We start from the raw sequence: 19,767 nt of genomic DNA, 5'->3' as shown, positions 1-19,767 counted from the left end.
TGCACATTATGTTGTAGCTAATAATCCAAAAAAGCTGGCTCCTTCTTATGTTTTCTTGCATGTTGCATGCTGTTACTTCTTGTTGTTAACATGTATGAAGACTCAAGGCGTAGGAAAACCCTTCCCCTTAGAACAATGCACCTATTCATCAAGATAGGAGCGAGAATAGTTGATGATGGATCAGCAAGATGTTGAGGCCGTCTTAATAGCTGCAGGCTAAAGGGTACTCGAAGGAGTAGTCATTGCATCACTTAAAAACCTAGGCAAGCATTTCCTGGGCAACTTGAAAGGTGTTATCCTATCCTAGATGCTTACTACTATGCACATGAGACGTAGCAAGCTGACCCCACATGTTGCCCTTACCCTCGCTAGCACAATAAGTACCACAAGGAAGATCATGGCAAATATAACTTCCGTAAGATCCCCAATGTTAGGGCCATTAAGCATAAAAGAACATATCACTTCCAGCTAGTGGACGTATTGCCCTTCTTTAGTGCATTGTTTTTGCTGCCTACTTATTTTGTAAATATCCTTGAGGACATGGTGGATAGCCGGTTTGCCATGTGCACTCACCCATTCTACCTTGAGTCCTTACTCAAATTAAGGCTAGAAGCAAAGTAGTATAAGTCGAGCAATTCCTGCTTGCGAAGAACACTTCAACTACTCATACAGGATTGAAAAAAAACAAAAACAAAAACAAAACCAACAAAATGAGAGAGAGAGAGAGAGAGAGAGAGAGAGAGAGAGAGAGAGAGAGAGAGAGAGAGAGAGAGAGAGAGGAGACTTCTAGTATAGAGGAGCGCATTACACAAGCACTACACCTAGGGGTCCTCGAATTTTTGACCCCCTTGCCCTTCCCCACTACATGGCTTAGGGGCCCATCAAGGGAAGGACATCTTAGGAATCTTGGCAAGCTTGTCTCCCTAAACATTGCACTACACCTCTACTTGCACCAACTGGGTCCTCAAGTGTGGGACAACATTCTAAGTTTACTTAGAATTCGACCCAACTCCTAGTTGCATGAGCACATACACCATGCATAACACTAGTGATTTTAGTATGCCCCTTAGGGAGAGCACTAACTTGTCTACAGGGATTACAAAAACCATGAGGAACCCATCAATATTAATAGCCTTGAATCACCCACTTTCCAGCAATCTAGCACACAACCCTGTGTGTTAATCTAGATGCAAGCTGTCCTCAAACTCACGGCATTAGGCAACACCATCCCAATCCCTCAATAGCAATTGTTAACCCTTGGAAGACCAGGATGAAAAATTTGGAAAATCGAAAGCAAAAGATAGTCCAGTGCAAGAAGAAGACTGAGGACAAGATTGAGGACAAAGGCGCATTAAGGAAAATTTGAAGACACGAAGTGAATAAAAAATTCTAAATGTAAGAGAGGGAGGCGCATAAGAATAAGTGCACCTTAATATTTTTGCAACAAGAGCACCAGGTGCATTGTAATTTTATTTTGTAAAAGAGCATCCTTTCCTATGTAAGTTGTAAAGAATAAGAGGCAAGGGGTCAAGACCATGCTAATAGGGAAGGAGGAGGAAAAAGGGCGGAGGAATGGACAAAGGTCAGGGACCAAAAAGGGGTTGGCTATCCAAGGAGGAGGTAGGGCATGTATAAAAGTCAAAAAGTGAATAAAGAAGCTTATTCTTGGTGTGTGGTCAAACTTGCTCTCTTCTTGTTTCTTGCTTCTTGCTTCATTCTTGTGTATGAGAGACATAGAGAGGGAGAGTGTGAGTGTGAGAGAGTGAGCGACCATGGAGAAGCTCTTCTTCTCCTCTCCTCTTCATCTTTATCTTCGTCTCTTCTCTTTTCTTGCATGCGTGGCTATGGAGCTTGAAGTTTGAAGCTTGCTTGAAAGTGCATCTTGGATGGTGGAGCTACTGGGGGATTTGTGTGGGAGCCTTCGCTCAATTGCCAAGACCCACGGGCCACTTATCGTTTCAAGTGTTCCAAGCCAAGCACTAATGGCTACCTCTTACATAGCCGACACGCCATCCATATCTATGGGTGTAGTGAGCTTAGCTCCATGACGATCGAGTTATCTCTTCTCCCACACACTCCGATAGCTCCACGCTCCAAGCTCCATAGTCACGAGTAATCCCTCACCCTCACACACTCACTCCCTCACACTCTCACACTCCCTCTCTCAAGCACAAGCTCAAGCAAGCAAGCAAGAAGAAGAAGAAGAGGAGAGCCACTTTTGGCCACACACAAGAATGAGCTTCTCATTCACTTTTCAACTTTATATACGAAACCCTAAATCCCTTTTGGGCGGTCATTCCTTTATCCCCCTTTTTTACATGGCCTAGCCCCTTTTTCCCATTGCCCTTCTATCTTCCTAGCTTCCTTCCTACCGTGGCCCATCTACCTTTACAAATTGCACGGGTGAGAACCCGACGCTCTTTAAATTAAACCATGATGTGCTTGTGATCTTTTACAAAAGTATTGACTCGCGCTTTTTCTTGTGCGTCTTTTTCCTTTAGTTAGGACTTTTCTGCATTTCTTGTGCTTCCATATTTTTCTTGGTGCGCCTTCGTCTTCCATTTCACTTTTTCCTTGGCCTTTGTCTTCTGCTTTAGCTTTTCGAGATTTTCCACCTTGTTCGTCTAACGGTTAACATTACCCCCCTCCTAGATGAGTGCCAATCCCATGGCACTCACCATCGTAGGTAGCAGGCTGTGGCATACACTGAAGACGTGGGTAGAAGGGACATCGGTGGTTGCCGTGGAGGAGTGTTGGTGGTGGTGTGGAGGAAGGTCGTTGGGGGCACGTTGGTGGCCTAGGTGGTTGGTGGTAGGGTTGTTGGAGCTGGTGGTAGGGCTGTTCTTTGTTGGGGATTGCACTGATGGCCAACACAAGTGTTGGTTTGTTGGGGATTCTACACATGACGATTCTTGGCGGGCTTGCATGATGATAAAGGATAAGAATTCAGAGTTGGGTGTCGATGAAGAGCGAACAACACTTTTGTTGGAGTCTTCAATACCTGCAATTGAAAACCTCTCATAGGTGGTCTCTCCTTAGGGGTAGTGCTAGTTTTCTCTATCGTGCACAAGACATAGTTCAATTAGTTTGGGAGACAGGTCAAACTCTAAGCAAGCTGAGAGTATTATCTTGCACTTGAGGACCCAAACTGTGTATATATTTTGGTGCAGATATTATATGAGTGCTCGTCCATGTTGAGAAGTACACGTGAAGGTGTATGAGACATCCTTTGCATTGTGACTGCACGACATAGCATAATTGAACACAGGGATACCGCACTTTCGGTAGCTGGGAGTTATTGGACTTGCTTGATGAGGACAGTGTACTTTTCATGGCCATTCGTGCGGTGCTTACCACAATTGATTGCAATGGTATTAAGGCAGAGTGCAAGAGGGAATCGTGTGAATGGGTCAGGGTGACAGGTCTAACCATAGGCAAGACAAGCTCCCTAGGTATGTCCTGCCCTTGATGTGCCCTGAACAATTGTGGGTGATGCGAAAGGGCGAGGGGACTAGGGATGAAGCCAGCCGACCAAGGTCACTAGACGTACCTAATTTGAGGACCTCTAGGTGTTGTGTTGTGATCATGGGTGCTTCTTATCTTTTCGTTCTTTTTTTTTCTTTTCTTTTCTTTTTCATTTCTTTTTCTTGTTCTTTTTTCTTTCTTTCTTTCTCCTTTTTTTTTTTTGGACTTGCCTGAGTACAACCATTGCAATATGTTGAGGCTATCAGCCTTTCAATGGGTTGGAAAATGTCAAGCTTCGAAGGCTCAGGAAATGGATATTACAGTGATGATTGTGCCCTAGCCTCATTGTTAGAGAAGCAATTGTTGAGATGGGGAGATACACTTGAGATATTGCAACCCTCTTTGGAACATGCGATGTTGGTACAATTGTGGCAATAGCTACCGTGAGTGCCCGGCGTAGAGTGTAACCTAGAAAGAGAAAGTGGTTAAGATCATGCTTTGGGCCATGCGACATGGGCACTCGCAAGGGTGATTTTTGCTTTCGGCAGCATGGCTTTGTCGCGGCTCTTTGTGAGGTTGGTGGTCTTGCGGTGACTTGGGCATTGAACACGTTCGCACGAAGACCTGCGTCATCCTGCATCCACTTATCACTTCGTGAGAGTATATGCAAGTCGCATGCATCAAGTACAACGAATAGATGCAATCATGTCAAGATATTACTTTATCAAAATCCTATGATGTTGATTGCGATGCATATTCAGGTGCTTGTTAAAGACGTGGCATATATTAGCAATAGGTAAGGAAAGTGTATACACGTGGGGAGCCTACCCCTTTAACCATTTAAAGACAAAAAGTTATGACAGGATGGCTTTTGTTAAGCTGCTTATATATCATAGGGGCTACTCTATTTGCACAGGCGAGGCGAGTCCGGGTGGTCAGGTGACTAAAGCTGTACCGATGAGGGGCTCCTGTGAGGTTGGGCAGGGAAGATGTTGGCTGGGACCTGAATGGTGTAGTCCCTGGCCGCAACTGTTTCCAGAATGCTTTTGAACAATGCATCAAATTCCTGCTTGTCTCAAGCTGCCCTCTCCTCTTTCGAGCACTTGGTGCCCGAGCGTCTGGTGGGGGCCTGCACGATCGGTGTTGCCATGCCCCATGTGCTCCCTTGAGCTTCTATTCCCCTGGCCTAGGGATTTTTTTGCCTAGGTCCGGGGCGGTGTCGCTTGGGGCCTCGTTTCTTTGCATACCTTTTAAGGATAGGTACGTAGCGTTTTGATGGAGGAGCTTGTGCTGCATGCTTCCTTTGATGGCGGACATCATCCTTGCAAGCCAGTTGCACTGGGTGCTCCATGTCGGCTACCGTAGGGGAACTTGCAAAATGCGAACCAAGGATTAGGCCTTGAGGCAGGATAAAACTATTCGCATGGAAGGGATTAGACAGTGGGTTATCAAGCGCATATGATGAGGAGGGGAGAGGTGAGGCATGCAGTGTTTGTTGTAGAGGGATGGCCCCCATGATGATATTTGCTTTGCCTTTAGCCATTAGCAGATCTTGGCTTATGCTAAGTTGCGTGGACTGGTTGTCATGGAGTGGAGTAGGGCCCATCCTTGGAAGGATAGACCGTAAAAGGGAAAAGGTGTATAGAAAGGGACGGTGCCCCATCTACACCATCAGAGATGTTGGGTTCGTATGGTGATAATGAGGGTTGCATGCCGGGAATGGTCACACGACTTCTAAATGTGTGGTATGAGGAGGACCTGAGGAGCTTAGCTTGTCAAACCCAACTCTTCTCCTTATGCTTGACTATATTGCTTGTGTGTGTTGATCTTATCTATACAGGGTCACAAAATTCATTGTTTATTTATGTACATGTTTATGAATCCATGTTACTTCACGAGGATAAAAACCAATTGTAAAACTTAGGATTGTACTGGAGTGTGGCACACACATCCAGTACTCATGGTAGCCTTCTTAATAACATCAAGTATTTTGCAATGTCAAGTATCATGGTACCTTGTCTGAGTCTACTTGCAACATGTAGCTTCTCCTCAATGAGAACCTTATCAGCCAAAGAGTTCTCTTGGCTAGTTCCAGCTAAGTCCGTACCCCGAATGGTAGTTAGCACTCGAAAGGAAGTTGGCGCAACATAGGTTGGGTCTCTTTGAGACTGCCATTTGGCCAGCCATTTGGCCAATCGCTCCTCTGAGACTGTCATAATCTGGGCTCCTAGTGCGGCCATTGCAACGCAGCTTTCAAACCAACATTTTTAAAATTTACTTCGACCCTCTGATTGTCGCTTTAATTACTCTATCTCTAAGAGATTTGGTTGGCAGAGCACATCATTGAATGTTACAGTTAAGCGTAGTTCGTCGGCTTCCTCGTCAGAGGTGAGTCGCATGTGTTCATGCAGAAGCTTGTCATAGTGCTTGTCAAGATGTTCTTGCTCTTTCCAGGATATGGGAAATGGCAAGTATTCTTTAAGCTGTTCCTTAGGGAATGCGTCCATGTCTGCCAGGATGTAGACACGTGCGAATACTTTGAGTTTAGCATCCAACTCAGTTAAGCATTCTATGACACTTCTATGCTCAACAAAGGCTTGCTCAGTTGGTATCTCATGCAAGGTTCTAGGAGTTTCCCTAGGCTTTAGCATAGCTGGGGGCTCGGGCCTAGATGAGCAAGATTGGTCAACGCTAGGATTGCTTATGCTCTCGGGGATTGTGCGTTTTTCTTGAGGTTTTGCTGCTATTGTGTCATGGTTCTCCTTGGATGTGACTGGTATAAAGTTGTCACCCCTATTGGAAAACATTGTATCCACTATTGATTGGTCAATGCGAGTTCTATTATTGGTGGATTGAGTGTTGCCAGCAACCGTTGATGGTAACGGTTGCTTTGATTTTTCAGAGCACACAGATGCATTTGAGGTTTCACCACTATTAGGAGAGACATCAAAGGGTTCATTGGTGGGTGGACTCGATGCTTTATTCCTCAGCTCTCCAACGCTCTTAGTCTCAATGTTCTTGGGGTCCACAACCACCTGTAACTGTTGTTGTTTTCACTGTTTTCTCCTCTTTTTCTTGGTCAGTGAAGGTGCATCTCTCAATGACTTAGGACCTTGGACTAGGTCAACTGTTGATGTGCTTGGTTGGGCCTCAGCATTCTCTTTCTCTAGTGTGTCCTCATGGGACATAGCTGTGGCCTGCTGAATAGCCTCGCTAAGTTGTGAGGGTACAACTGCCTCCCTTTTTGGAGAGTCTAGCTCTTCAGCCAATTCCCTTCTGTTTAACTCCTCCAGCCTAGGCTTTAGGCGCTTTGGAAGTGCTGGAGTTGTCAAGGAAGTTGGTTGCAACACCTCCTCCATAGGTAAACTACCAAGGACACGTTATGCAAGGGGCATTGCCATGGCCAAGGGTTGTGACTGCTGTGATCCCTGATTGGAAGTAGTAGCAGCTAGTTTAGTGGACTTGCTACTATTGGTGGATTGCGGTGTCAAGTCCTTAGGTCGATTGGAAGTGGTCGTGTCTTTTGTTTCCCTTAGAGCATTCACTTGTGTAGATCGAGCATCAGTTGAGCTAGCCACGATGGATTGCACAGGCATATCCTTAGGTTGAGAGCTAAGGGTGGTGTCATGTCATGCCTCTTGGACATTTGGAAGCTCTGATGTAGGTAGAGATTGGGATTGAGTAGCCGCACTTGATGACTATTGTGCTTCCTGTGTCCGTTGAGGGGAAGAGGGTGTAGGAAACTTGGGACCTCTAAGTGGCTTTGACACTGGCTGGGAGATTTGCTCGTGGCTGTTAGATGATTTTGCTATTTGCTTTGTTGAGCATTTAACCTTGCCATGAGCAATGTTGTGCCTATGATGCCTACTATCCTCTTGGGGAATCAAAGGCTTCTTGGGCACTAGTGACTTTTGCGTATCCTCAATGATTACATCTAATATCTGCTTGTCAAGCACGCTAGGCTGAGGATTTACCCTCCAATTGGTCTCGTTTGGTTTCTTGATTTCGACCATGAGGGGCTTGATCACTCCATTGTTGTTGACTCGAGACTTGGTTTTTTGTTTAGATCTCCTCCTACGCTTCTTTGCCCTTGATATGATCTGGCCTTCAGTCAACAAGGGAGGTTTAGTAGGGGGTTTTGGCACCCAAATCCATCGGTTACCTGCGTAATACCCTTGAGCACGTAGCAATGCTTTGGATATCCATTGTGGCCTTGTGATGACCCTCCATTGATGCCTTCGTTTATAAGGCTCGGGATTCTTTTGGGGTCTTCTACGATATTTGTACATCCAAATCCCGCCCTTGGCATTGTCTCTTGACCTTCTTATTTCAGGCATGGCCTCACTCACTAGTTCTCGTTGTTCGACCTATGCTTGTATCAACTCTTCCAACAAGTCCTTGCTCTCGTTAGTAGGCTTGACTGTTATGTCAACACCTTCCTTGCCTTTCCCTCGAGGTTCGATGAGGTCACCCTTACTAAAGGTTGTGACTATCCTCACTCCCACTAGTGTTAGGTGTATCCTCTATGCTACATAGTTAGCCTCGCACTTGGTCACCCTTTTGAAGGGTCTTCCTAGGAGGGTTTCCTTCCCACAATTAGCACTATTTGGAGGAACATGAAATAGGATAGGCAAGCTTTCAGTTTCAATTGTTGCAAGGATTTTGTACTTCCCTATGAGTGCTTGTGGGTGTCCCCTGTAAGAGCTAAGGGTTGCATTAGTCGGTGTAAGCACTGGTTAGCCTAGTAGGGTCCATGCTTCATAGGTCAGGATATTAAAATCTGCTTCTTTATCAATCAGAGTATCGATAGTGTGCTCTCTTTTCGCACTGAGTTTGACCCTAAGATAAGCAGGGGGTACTATGTCTTCATCCTCTAGGTCTTGGCTTATAAATTTAAGCCTTCTAGCAGATGTCCTTGGGTCCCCAACTACATGACTAGATGTGGATTCTCCATTGATATCTTGGATCGTCTGTGCAGTGCTATTCAAGGTGTATCTATCGTCAGGACTGTCATGTCTAGCCATCCTCGCAGTTGTAGCTTGATGTTGTTGATTTTCGCTTTGACTAGATGCAATCAGAATGCAACACGTACGTGTTTTTGCAGTGTGGCCTTTTTGCCCTTGTTGGCTAGATTGGCCCATTGAGGTTCTAGGGTCTTTTTTTGTCTCTATTCGGGTAGGGGCTTTTGGTTGCTTTTTTGCAAGTGAGAATCCATGCTCGTGTAGAGCCATTACTACACTAGGGTCTAATTTGGAGGACCTGTCACGGCGCGCATTTTCTCTCCAACCTACTTGGGGGAGGTGCGGAGGGGACAGAGCCCGCTTTGCAGGGGTCTTGGGAGGTAGTCCCCCCCAGCCCGCAGGGCCGTTACGGTAAACACCATGCGCGATTTGAAGAACCATTTTTGACCAAGTTTTGAACTACTTGCTCTAGATTTCAGCCCAGTGATAGATCCATGATGTGGTTTCGGCTCTATATGGTCTCTCAGTCAGTTTGTGGTCTACGGGTTAAAATTTGAAAAAATCTGAATTCGGCCCAACAGGTCAGAATTGCAGGGGCCGAGTGCTCGATTTGGCCCTGTCTGAGGGCCGAGTAGAAAGGGCCGAATGTAATTGCTCCGAGTGGGGTTGGGTCGAGTCGGCAAGGCCGAGGGCTGAATTTCAAAGTTGGTCTGAATGGTCAATTTAGACGGGCTGAGCGGTGGGTGTCCGAGTTGAGTGGTCCAAGTCAGGTGGTCCGAGCGGTAGTGGATCGAGGGCCGATTTTGGTACTTGGCCCAAAAACCTCGTCACTCGGACGGTCCGAACATGGCGCGATTTTGGTCGGCGCAATGATAAATCACTTGAATCACACGATTCAGGTCACGGCCTATCACACACATCTCCAGATCAAAGCTATGGATGGTGGGGAAGAGTTGTATATACCTGGAATAGCCAATAAACGGCAGCTGAATCAAATTCTCATGCCTTGTTATGACAGTAGAAACGCTAATGCTTGTTTTTCTTAATTTTCTTTGTTTTTTCCTACCCTAATGTACCCAAATCACAAAGCAAATAACTACACTACTCCAACATGCTTTTCCAAATCCAAAAAACCAAAAACCTACTTGCTAAGGAGATCGAATACCTCTTCAAACTCCCTCATTTCCTACCTATCTACCTCAAGTACCGGTTCGGGGAAAACCCTTACTTTGATGCTCGATTCAAAGCGCGCAAGCGCTCAAGGCTTGAATCCATTGGTCCCGACAACGGAACCAAAATGTGGGATCCTTCGCTCAACCACCAAGACCCACAGACTGCTTATTGTTTCAAGCGTTCCAAGCCTAGCACTAATAGCTACCTCTCACATAGCCAACACACCATCCATATCTACGGGTGTAGTGAGCTTACCTCCATGCTAATCGAGTTATCTCCTCTCCCGCGCACTCCGGTAGCTCCACGATCCAAGTGCAAGCTTCAAGCAAGCTCCATCCTCAGGCTCCACACTCCAAGCTCCATAGCTGTGAGCAAGAGAAGAGAAGAGAAGAAGAGAGGAGAAGATGGAGAGGTTCTCGTCCCCGGTCCCTCACCCTCACAAACTCACTTCCTCACACTCTCACACTCCCTCTCTCAAGCACAAGCTCAAGCAAGCAAGCAAGAAGAAGAAGAAGAAGAAGAAGAAGAAGAAGAAGAAGAAGAGGAGGAGAGCCACTTTTAGCCACACACAAGAATGAGCTTCTCATTCACTTTTCAACTTTATATACAAAACCCTAAATCCCTTTTGGGCGGTCATCCCCTTATCCCCCTTTTTTACATGGTTGGTCGTGGCCTAGGCCCTTTTTCCCATTGCCCTTCTATCTTCCTAGCTTCCTTTCTACCGCCCATCTACCTTTACAAATTGCACGGGTGAGAACCCGACGCTCTTTAAATTAAACCATGATGCGCTTGCGCTCTTTTACAAAAGTATTGACTCACGCTTTTTCTTGTGTGCCTTTTTTCTTTATTTAGGAGTTTTTTGCATTTCTTGTGCTTCCATATTTTTCTTGGCGTGCCTTCGTCTTCCGTTTTACTTTTGCTTTGGCCTTTGTCTTCTACTTTAGCTTTCCAGATTTTCCACCTTGTTCGTCTAACGGTTAACAATTTGTGGGAGGAGGCAACTCAATTGGATTCAAAGGTAAGCTCACTTCAACCCCCTGCTAAACCACCTCTATCAGCTGAAGGCTAGATTGCATCAAAAGCAAAGAAGCACAGGAGGAATCTAAGAGAAAATCTAGGTCTCAGGGCAAGAAACCGAACATGACTATTAGAAAGGAAGAGCCTAGCAAGCTTAATAAGTAGATGTCAGATGTAACCATTGAGTGTACACAAAGACCACTAGTGCTCAAGGAGCTTTTGACTTCTCAAGAGGATCATGAGCATCATAGGCACAACACTACTCATAAGAAGGCTGATTGCTCAACAAAGCAAATGGCACAATCATTTAACAGTCGCAAGCAAATCTTTCAGCCAGTGCCAAGTTCACCTAAGAGTCCCAAATCTCCTACACCCTCTTTTCCTAAATGGACACAGGAAGCACAACAACAATTGTCAAGTGCAACTGCTCAATCCTAATCTCTGTCACCATCTAAGCTTCCAAATGTCCAAGAGGTGGGACATGACACCACCCTCAGCTCTCAGCTTAAGGATATGCCTCTGCAATCCATTGTGACTAGCTCAACTTATGCTCGATCTACACAAGTAAATGGGCAAAGGGCAACAAAATACATGGCCACTTCTGATCTGCCCAAGGACTTGGCACCGCAATCCACCAATAGCAGCCAATCCACTAAACTAGCCGCTACTACTTCCAATTAGGAATCAGATTAGTCACAGCCTTTGACCGTGCTGATGCCTCTTGCGAACGTGTCCTTAGAAATTCACCTGTGGAAGAGGTGTCACAACCAACATTCTTGACACCCTCGGCAGTGTGAAAGCATCTAAAGCCTAGGCTTGAGGAGAAACCTCTCGAAGATGTGGCCAAGGAGATGGTGCATCTGACCAATCAACCTAGCAAGGCTGTCTAGCAGGTTGCAGCTACGTCCCATGAGAACACACCAGAGAAAGAGAGTGCTAAGGCCCAACCAAGCACATCAACGATTGACCTAGTTCATGGTCCTAAGTCCTTAAAAGAGACACCGCAATTGCCCAAGAAAAAGAGGACAAAACAATGGAAACAACAACAGTTGCAAGTGATGGTAGACGCCAATAAGATCGAGACCAAGAGCACTGAAGAGTTGAGAAATAACACATCAAACCCATCCACCAATGAACCCATTGCCATCTCTTCTAACAACGATGAAACCTCAGACACATCCATGTGTTATGATAAGTAAGAGCAAGCATTACCATCAATGGTTGCTTGCAACACTCAATCCACTGACAACAGAACTCGCATTGACCAATCAAGAGTGGATACAACACTGTCACAACAGGGTGACAAGGTCACATCCAAGGAGAACCATGACACAATAGCAGTAAGGCCTTAGGAGAAACATGGAAACCCCGAGAGCCTAAGCAATCCTAGCGTTGACAAATCTTGCTCATCTAGGCCTGAACCCCCAGCTATGCTAAAGCCTAGGGAAACTCCTAGAACCTTGTATGAGATAGCAACCGAGCAAGCCCTCGTTGAATATAGAAGTGTCACAGAATGCTTAACTGAGTTGGATGCTAAACTCAAAGTATTCGCACGTGTCTACATCCTTGCGGACATGGGTGCATTCCCCAAGAAGCAGCTTGGGGAATACTTACCATTTCCCCTATCTTGGGAAGAACAAGAACATCTTGACGAGCACTATGATAGGCTCTTGCATGAATGCATGTGACTCATCTTTGACGAGGAAGCCAATAAACTACGCTTAACTGTGACATTCAATTATGTGCTCTTCCAACCAAATCTCTTAGAGATAGAGCAACTAAAGAGACAATCAGAGAGTCGAAGTCAATTTGGTTTGAAAACCGCGTTATAATGGCCGAACTAGGAGCCCAGATTATAACAGTCTCAAAGGAGCAATTGGCCAAATGGTGGTCTCAAAGAGACCCAACCTATGTGGTGCCAACTTCCTTTCGAGTACTGAGTGTCATTCGGGGTGTGGACTTAGCTGGAACTAGCCAAGAGAACTCTCTGGCTAATAAGGTTCTCACTGAGGAGGAGCTACATGTTGCAAGTAGACTCAGACAAGGTACCGTGCTACTTGATGTTGCAAAATATCTATTGCTATTGAGTAAGCTGCCACGAGTACTGGATGCGTGTATCACACTCCAGTACAATCCTGAGTTCTACAATTGGTTTTTATTCTCATAAAGTGACATAGGTTTATAAACGTGTATATAAATAAACAACGAGTTTTGTGGCTGTGTATAGATAGTACAAAAAAGAAGAAGCCAGCACATACACAAGCAATGATAATCAAGTGCAGGTGATATGCATCGAAGTCAACACCATAGGATTCAAGTAAGTGACGTCTCTTTGAGCTGCACCTGCTCCTTATGGTTGAAGCATATGACTTGCATGTACTCTCATGAGTTGCCAGGTGAATGTAGGACGGCACATGTCTCTGTATGAAAGCGTTTAATGTCCAAGTCACCACAAGACCACCAACCCCACAAAGAGCCATTACAGAGAAAGCAATAGAAATACAAAGAACAAAGAGCCATGACGGAAGCCCTGCTTGCTGGAAGAGAGAATCACCCCTGCAGAAAGCACACATTGCATTTAAGCATGGCCCAAAGCATTGTCATCGGCTACTCTCTCTTTCTTGGATAGACTCTACATCCGGGGCAAGATTAAGGTGGCAAGCTCCCGTTCACGGTGAAAGAGCAAGCAAAGTATGGCCTATTGGTGGAAACGAGGGGTTCTAGCTAGTGTGCATTCAAGTTTACCCTAAACTTAAAAAACTTCATCATGGAGAAGCCAGTCGTAAAACAACTCTTGGACCAGTACAGTCTACAGAAGTATGTAGAGAAGGTTGGTAAGCTATCGATTACATCAAGTGTGCAGAATTTTCGAGGAGCTTCGATGCCGAAAGAAATTGTGGCATGGTGATGGTAAGAAGAGGGGAAGAAGCTCATCAAGTAGAGGTGGAGTTGAGCCCTGCGATGGTGAAGAAGGCCTTGGGTTTATTAGCCAACAATGCAGGACTGACAAACGCCCAAGGAGGGATGTGTATAATATGCTGGGGATGAGCCGTCATCAAACCGAAAACAAGAGGGAGACAAAGTTCACAAGGAACATCAAGACAACATGGAGAGAGCTACTAATAAAAAGGAGAATGACCAACCATCTCAACAGCAAGAGAGCGAGAGGACAATTCGTGAGTAGCAAGGCTAAAAAATTGTCAAGTTGAGTGGAAAGGAAAGATCACACTCTAAAAATCTCCATAAGAAGAACTCGATCCGATCTTCATCTCTGAGAAGAAGTATGCATGGGAGATCCTAAAGGCATTTGGCATGATCGAGTGCAAGGAGATAGCTACATTTGTGGAGGTAAATGCAAAGTTATCTGTTGAGGATACATCAGCACTAGTAGACATTGGGAGATAAAGGAGATGATCTACTTGTGTAACACCAGACCAAATATTAGTTTTTTTGTTGGCGTTTTGAGCAAGTTCTCAAACAAACCTCATGAGAGTCATTGGAAAGCTGGGATGCGGGTGCTCAGATACTTGAAGGAAACTCTTGATTATGGTATCACATACAGTTCTGTAACTTCTCTTGTGGGGAACTGTGACTCAAATTGGGTAGGAAGACAGTGATTCCAGGAAGTCAATTTCTAGTTATTGTTTCTCTTTAGGTTCAGGAATTTTCTCTTGGATTAGTAAGAAGCAGCCAACATTGGCATTGTCTTCTACTAAAGCAGAGTACAAGGCAACTTGTTTTGCTGCATGTGAAGGAGTATGGTTGAGAAGGATCCTATGGCATATGGCAGTACAAGATGAAGAACCAACTGTGCTAAGATGTGACAATCACAGTTGCATCGCCATTGCCAAAAATCCAATGTTTCATGCATATACCAAACATATGTTGAGATTTAGCAATCACACTCACTAAACAGCCTCTTTGTATGGAGCTTGAGGGCCAAGGACATGCAGGCTAACCTATCCCATATGCACAATGGTGCCTACTGCAGTTTCCTACTTTCCTATAAAGCATTGTACTTGCTTCCTTTTCTTAATGCAATGATAGTACTCTTTTCTTTTCAGTGAAGTGTCAATGTCATTGTCCACATACACAAGATTGTGTTTATGAGTCCAAGTCTCAATCTTGGAACCTAATTCACTTGTGTAACAAACAATGTCTTTATCTTCTTCATCATGAGTCCACACTTCTCCTTTCATCCACCATAACTCACTGCCATGCTCTAGATCCTGCATTTCTCACATGGTATCAGAGCCCAGTTGGGCATGGCTCAGCTCGGCTTAGCTCTCCTCTGCTCTCTCTCAGCTCATGATAATCTCTGGTCAGCTTAGTTCCATCCTATGACTTCATCTCCCAACTCTACCCTCACTGAAGCTTCCATGGCAGCCATAGCCAGCAGCACCCTATCAGATTGAGCTGCTTATATCTCACTCCACAGGTCAAATCTCTTGGAGCTTCCTTCTAGAAAAGTATTCCTGGGGACTCACAAAGCTTCTCTGTATCACATCAATCCATGACATTTGGCTATCTGAAGCTCAGCATTATGAAAATTCTCAATCTCTGCTCTGTGTCTGCCATAGCCAGATAGGACCTACCTCACTTGGAGCTTCCATAACTTCTCAACCAGGCCACTTCAGCTCTTGATTCCTTCTAGGGGATTGTTCTCCTACTCAAGGTGCGTCACCCTAGCACATCAATCGACCAAATTGCTGCACCCTGACCCTGGCATTACGGAAATTCATCATCGATGTCCTGAATTGCACCGTGTCTGATCGAGCTGTCTGCGCGCGCCGTACTGCCTGCAATCTAATCGATTATCATGGGGTTTTGATAGCCCATGAAGTAAGCTTCCTAGACATGTAAATTTTTTTGAAAATGATCAAGTATAGCTCTTGCAATCTGAGAAAAACCAGGCCCCTGTCTCAGAAACCCTAATTCCACCATAGCCAAAATCTCCCAAAACTCATTTTTCTTTCATTTTCTCTCTCCTGACACTCAAACCAACCCTCTGTCACTCTAATCCATTGACCCAGCATCAAATCAAGGAGGGGAAGGACCTGAGAAGATTGAAGAACGACCAAATGATCCCGAACAAGAAGAATCAAGCTCAACATCAACACTGACATAGTGTGTTTTCACACTGTCACTAACTGTGTCTCTTGACACACTGCATTCTGCTCTTCTACTGATAAAATCTCAGAATTTTGGTGTTGATTTGCTGCTGATCTTGCAATCTCAACATGGGAAAAGACTCTCCAAATGCTCGATTCAAAGGAGTCGGGTTTCACACCTGGCAAACCCGCATCAAGCTCATCTTGATGAAAAAGGGTCTCTGGGCCATCACAAATGGCAAAGAGAAGAAACCTCGGGACGCGGACCTTGCAACTACTTGGCAAAAGAATGATGACAGAGCCCCCAGGCCATTATCAAACTGGAACTAGACGATAGTTATATCCACCATGTGGATAATTGTGAGACCTCACAGGATACATGGAAAAGACTTGACACATTGTTCGGTGCACAATCTAAATCATCAAAGTATGGTCTCCTGATTGAGTTCTTCAGGCTTGAAATGAAGTCCAGCACATCACTTGCCACATATCTCAATTACATGGAAGGACTCCTAACCCAATTTGCAGGAATCAACATTAAAATGGATGAAGATGTTTGCATCGGTGTTCTACTTAAGAGTTTGCCTCCTGAATATAATAATGTATCAACAACTTTAATCAACATGCCAAATCCTGAACTTGTTGATATCCAGGCATCACTGTTAGAAGAGGAAAAGAAGCTAAAAACTAAGGAAGAACCAAGTACCTCTAGAGATGAGCATGCATTATATGTTGGCAACATGTACAAAGGCAAGAAGGATCAGCTCTTCTGTGACTTCTGCAAAAGGACCGGACACACCGAGTAGTTCTGCCACGCAAGAAAGAGATTCCAAAAGGCCTATCTAGTCACAGTCAAAGAAGAGGAAGAAAATGGAGCAAAGGAAGAAGAAGATGAAGATGAAGACCACCAGGATCGGAAGGACAAGACTCATCAGTCCCTCTACTCTCATAACTCTGATAGACTGTTTTAAAAGCCTTGCACTTCCTTGCCCTAATGCTTCCTGCCATAAGCTTTGTAAACTCCTCATGTAACTTGGCATTACAGTCCCTGTACACTTTGTGAGGCCCCCGTTACAGCCTCTGGATGTCCATCATGTTTTGGTGCCCACACTTAGCCGTTTCTGCGACAGCCTCTGGTGTCTACCATGTTTGTGGTGTGCCCACACTTTGCAGGTGGTTCTCATTACAGCCTCTACACACTTTGTGCCTTTCTAGTTGTGATTGAGGAGGGGTGTTGAGATTTAGCAATCACACTCACTAAACAGCCTCTTTGTATGGAGCTTGAGGGCCAAGGACATGCAGGCTAACCTATCCCATATGCACAATGGTGCCTACTGCAGTTTTCTACTTTCCTATAAAGCATTGTACTTGCTTCCTTTTCTTAATGCAATGATAGTACTCTTTTCTTTTCAGTAGCACAAGAGAATGCTAAGTTGAAAGTGTAAAGGATGCTTTTGGATGCAAGAATGGAACCTTTATTACAAGTCGAAAAGAAACTTTTGCATGATTTTGAAGTGGATTTGTAAGGCCCAATGTTCATGCAAAAGGACTTGAATGCCATGAAGAATGCCTTGGCAAAGACTATGTATGATCAATGGATCGTTATAACAAGAAGGATGTCTCAAGTTATATCTCGACCTTATGGATTGTTACAATAAAGTTTTATATCTGAAAATTTGGAGGCTAGCTTTGGTTCTTCATGAGAAGGATGCCCTAAAGGAAAGATGCATTCCAGAGAGGATATGACAATTTGCTAGTTATGTTTTTAGGATTGCAAGGTATGAAGAATCATGACAAGGCTAAAATTCAATTAGCTAATCTTGATGTAGTGAAGTCTGATATAAAAGAAATCTTGCTGGATATCAACAAGCAAGTGAAGATTATAGAATTTACTAATGATAAAATCCATGAGATCAATATAGTCACATTCTCTTCACATGAAATATTGCTAGATATCAACAAGCAAGTGAAGATTATAGAATTTACTAATGATAAAATCCATGAGATCAATCTCTTCCCATTCTCTTCACATGAGATCAATATAGTCCCATTCTCTTCACATGAGCAACATGCTTAGAAGCAATCTCATATGATATCTATGACTGATTCTCATGATGCTCATGAGTTTCATAGATCATGAGATACTTTGGTAAGCACTATCAATTTTTGTATTCCCATCATGCTTATTATGTATATGCCTATAGTTTTGTGACTAGTAATACTATATAAAGAATAGAAAGAGAATACAAAATACATAATATACAAGCATCCATAGTGTGAACATGCTAGCTAGAAGGATGACTAGATAGATATCCGTAACTCAGGTAGGTGAGCTAACTTATATAGCCGTAAACTATAACTGAAATTATATGCTAATGCACATACCAACCATGTAAGTGATATGAATATGGAAACAGTCATCCAAAGTGTCAAATTTTTTTGAGCTTGACATCTCAACATTCTGCTTTGAAAACACCCATAAGGTATGGAAGATCATTAGAGGGTAGCCATGATATATTAAACTAGATTAGAGATTGATCTACATAAGAAATGAGAGACATCTCCTCAAGAATAGCATCCTTAAAGTCACTTCCATTGAATCTCTCCATTGCAAGTGATGAGAGAAGCATCCTTAAAGGCTTTGTGCATATGTGAGAAGGGATAGATTTTGGAAGGTTAACATGGCACATCTTCATATTACATATGGTTAGTTCAAGCTTATTTGTAAATATCCTTCAAACCTAGTCATGAAGGATCTATAATTCAATTTAATCAAGTTCATGAAGGAGATGAAACCATCGTTAATGCAACCTTAGCCTCTTCTAGATTGAATTTTTTGGCTAGAATGTGATTCAATCCTTTAGAAAACAAAGAGCATAGCATGGGGCCTTGGATGATATCCAATTGAGAATGCTCATGTGAGAGGAGCTTTTAAAGTAAAAGGCCTTGCTATATAGATGGCAATTACAAGTAGCATGAGCCTTAGCAAAGATATCATGGAAATGATACAAAAAAAATTCAAGGTGAGTAGAAATTTCCATGCAAAAGGTACATCCTCAAAAGCATGAGAGAGAGAGAGAGAGAGAGAGAGAGAGAGAGAGAGAGAGAGAGAGAGAGAGAGAGAGAGAGAGAGAGAGAGAGAGAGAGAGAGAGAGAGAGAGAGAGAGAGAGAGAGAGAGAGAGAGAGAGAGAGAGAGTTGAGTGTGTGTGTGTGTGTGTGCATGTGTGTATGCGAGTAATAGAGTAGATACAATGCCAACTTATATTTGTGTGGGTGTTTGTGCATGCAAGCATGTTTGAATGTGTAGGTATGACTAACCAAGACTAATTGTGGTTGAGTCACTGACTACACCGACTTATTGAATGTCACACATGTGTACAACAGTGTCCAGCTAATGTCGATCACACACATAAAGATAGACTGATTGAAGAGTTATGAGAGCTTGATATTCTAACACTCCCCCTCAAGCTCAAACCATCTTATAAACTCCCAGTAGTTGTCTGAAATATATGAACTTTTCTTTAACAAGAGACTTGGTAAATATATCTACTACATGGTCTTCAGTCCTCACATGAATCAAGTCAATTTGCCTTTTAAGAACCATTTCTCTAATGAAATGGTCGTGAACCTCAATATGTTTGGACCTAGCATGGTAGACATGATTGCTAGCCAACATAGCACTGCTTAGGTTATCAAAATGCAATCTCACTCTGCTTTCCAGCTATATTCCCAAGTCTTTCAGCAGTTTCAACAACCAAACTGCTTCTCAAGCCACTAAGGCAGCTCCTCTGTACTCAGCTTTTGTATCAGACAATGCAACAATAGGTTGTTTCTTACTCTACCAACTAATCATAATGTTGCCCAATCCAAATGCATAACCACTGGTTGACCTCCTGTAATAGCCACAACCAGCCCAATCAGCATCAGTAAACTATGTCAAGTCAAGAGATTTTCTATATGCATAAAACAACCCATAATCTGTAGTACCCTTTACGTATTTCATGATCCTCCTAATTGCATCTAAATGTAGTTTGCAAGG

This window comes from Lygodium microphyllum, chromosome 4 (assembly GCF_053477565.2).
Source record: "Lygodium microphyllum isolate KBCC chromosome 4, Lygodium_microphyllum_v1.1.10, whole genome shotgun sequence".
Taxonomy (NCBI): Eukaryota; Viridiplantae; Streptophyta; class Polypodiopsida; order Schizaeales; family Lygodiaceae; genus Lygodium; species Lygodium microphyllum.
Note: the sequence above shows the minus strand (reverse complement) of the source record.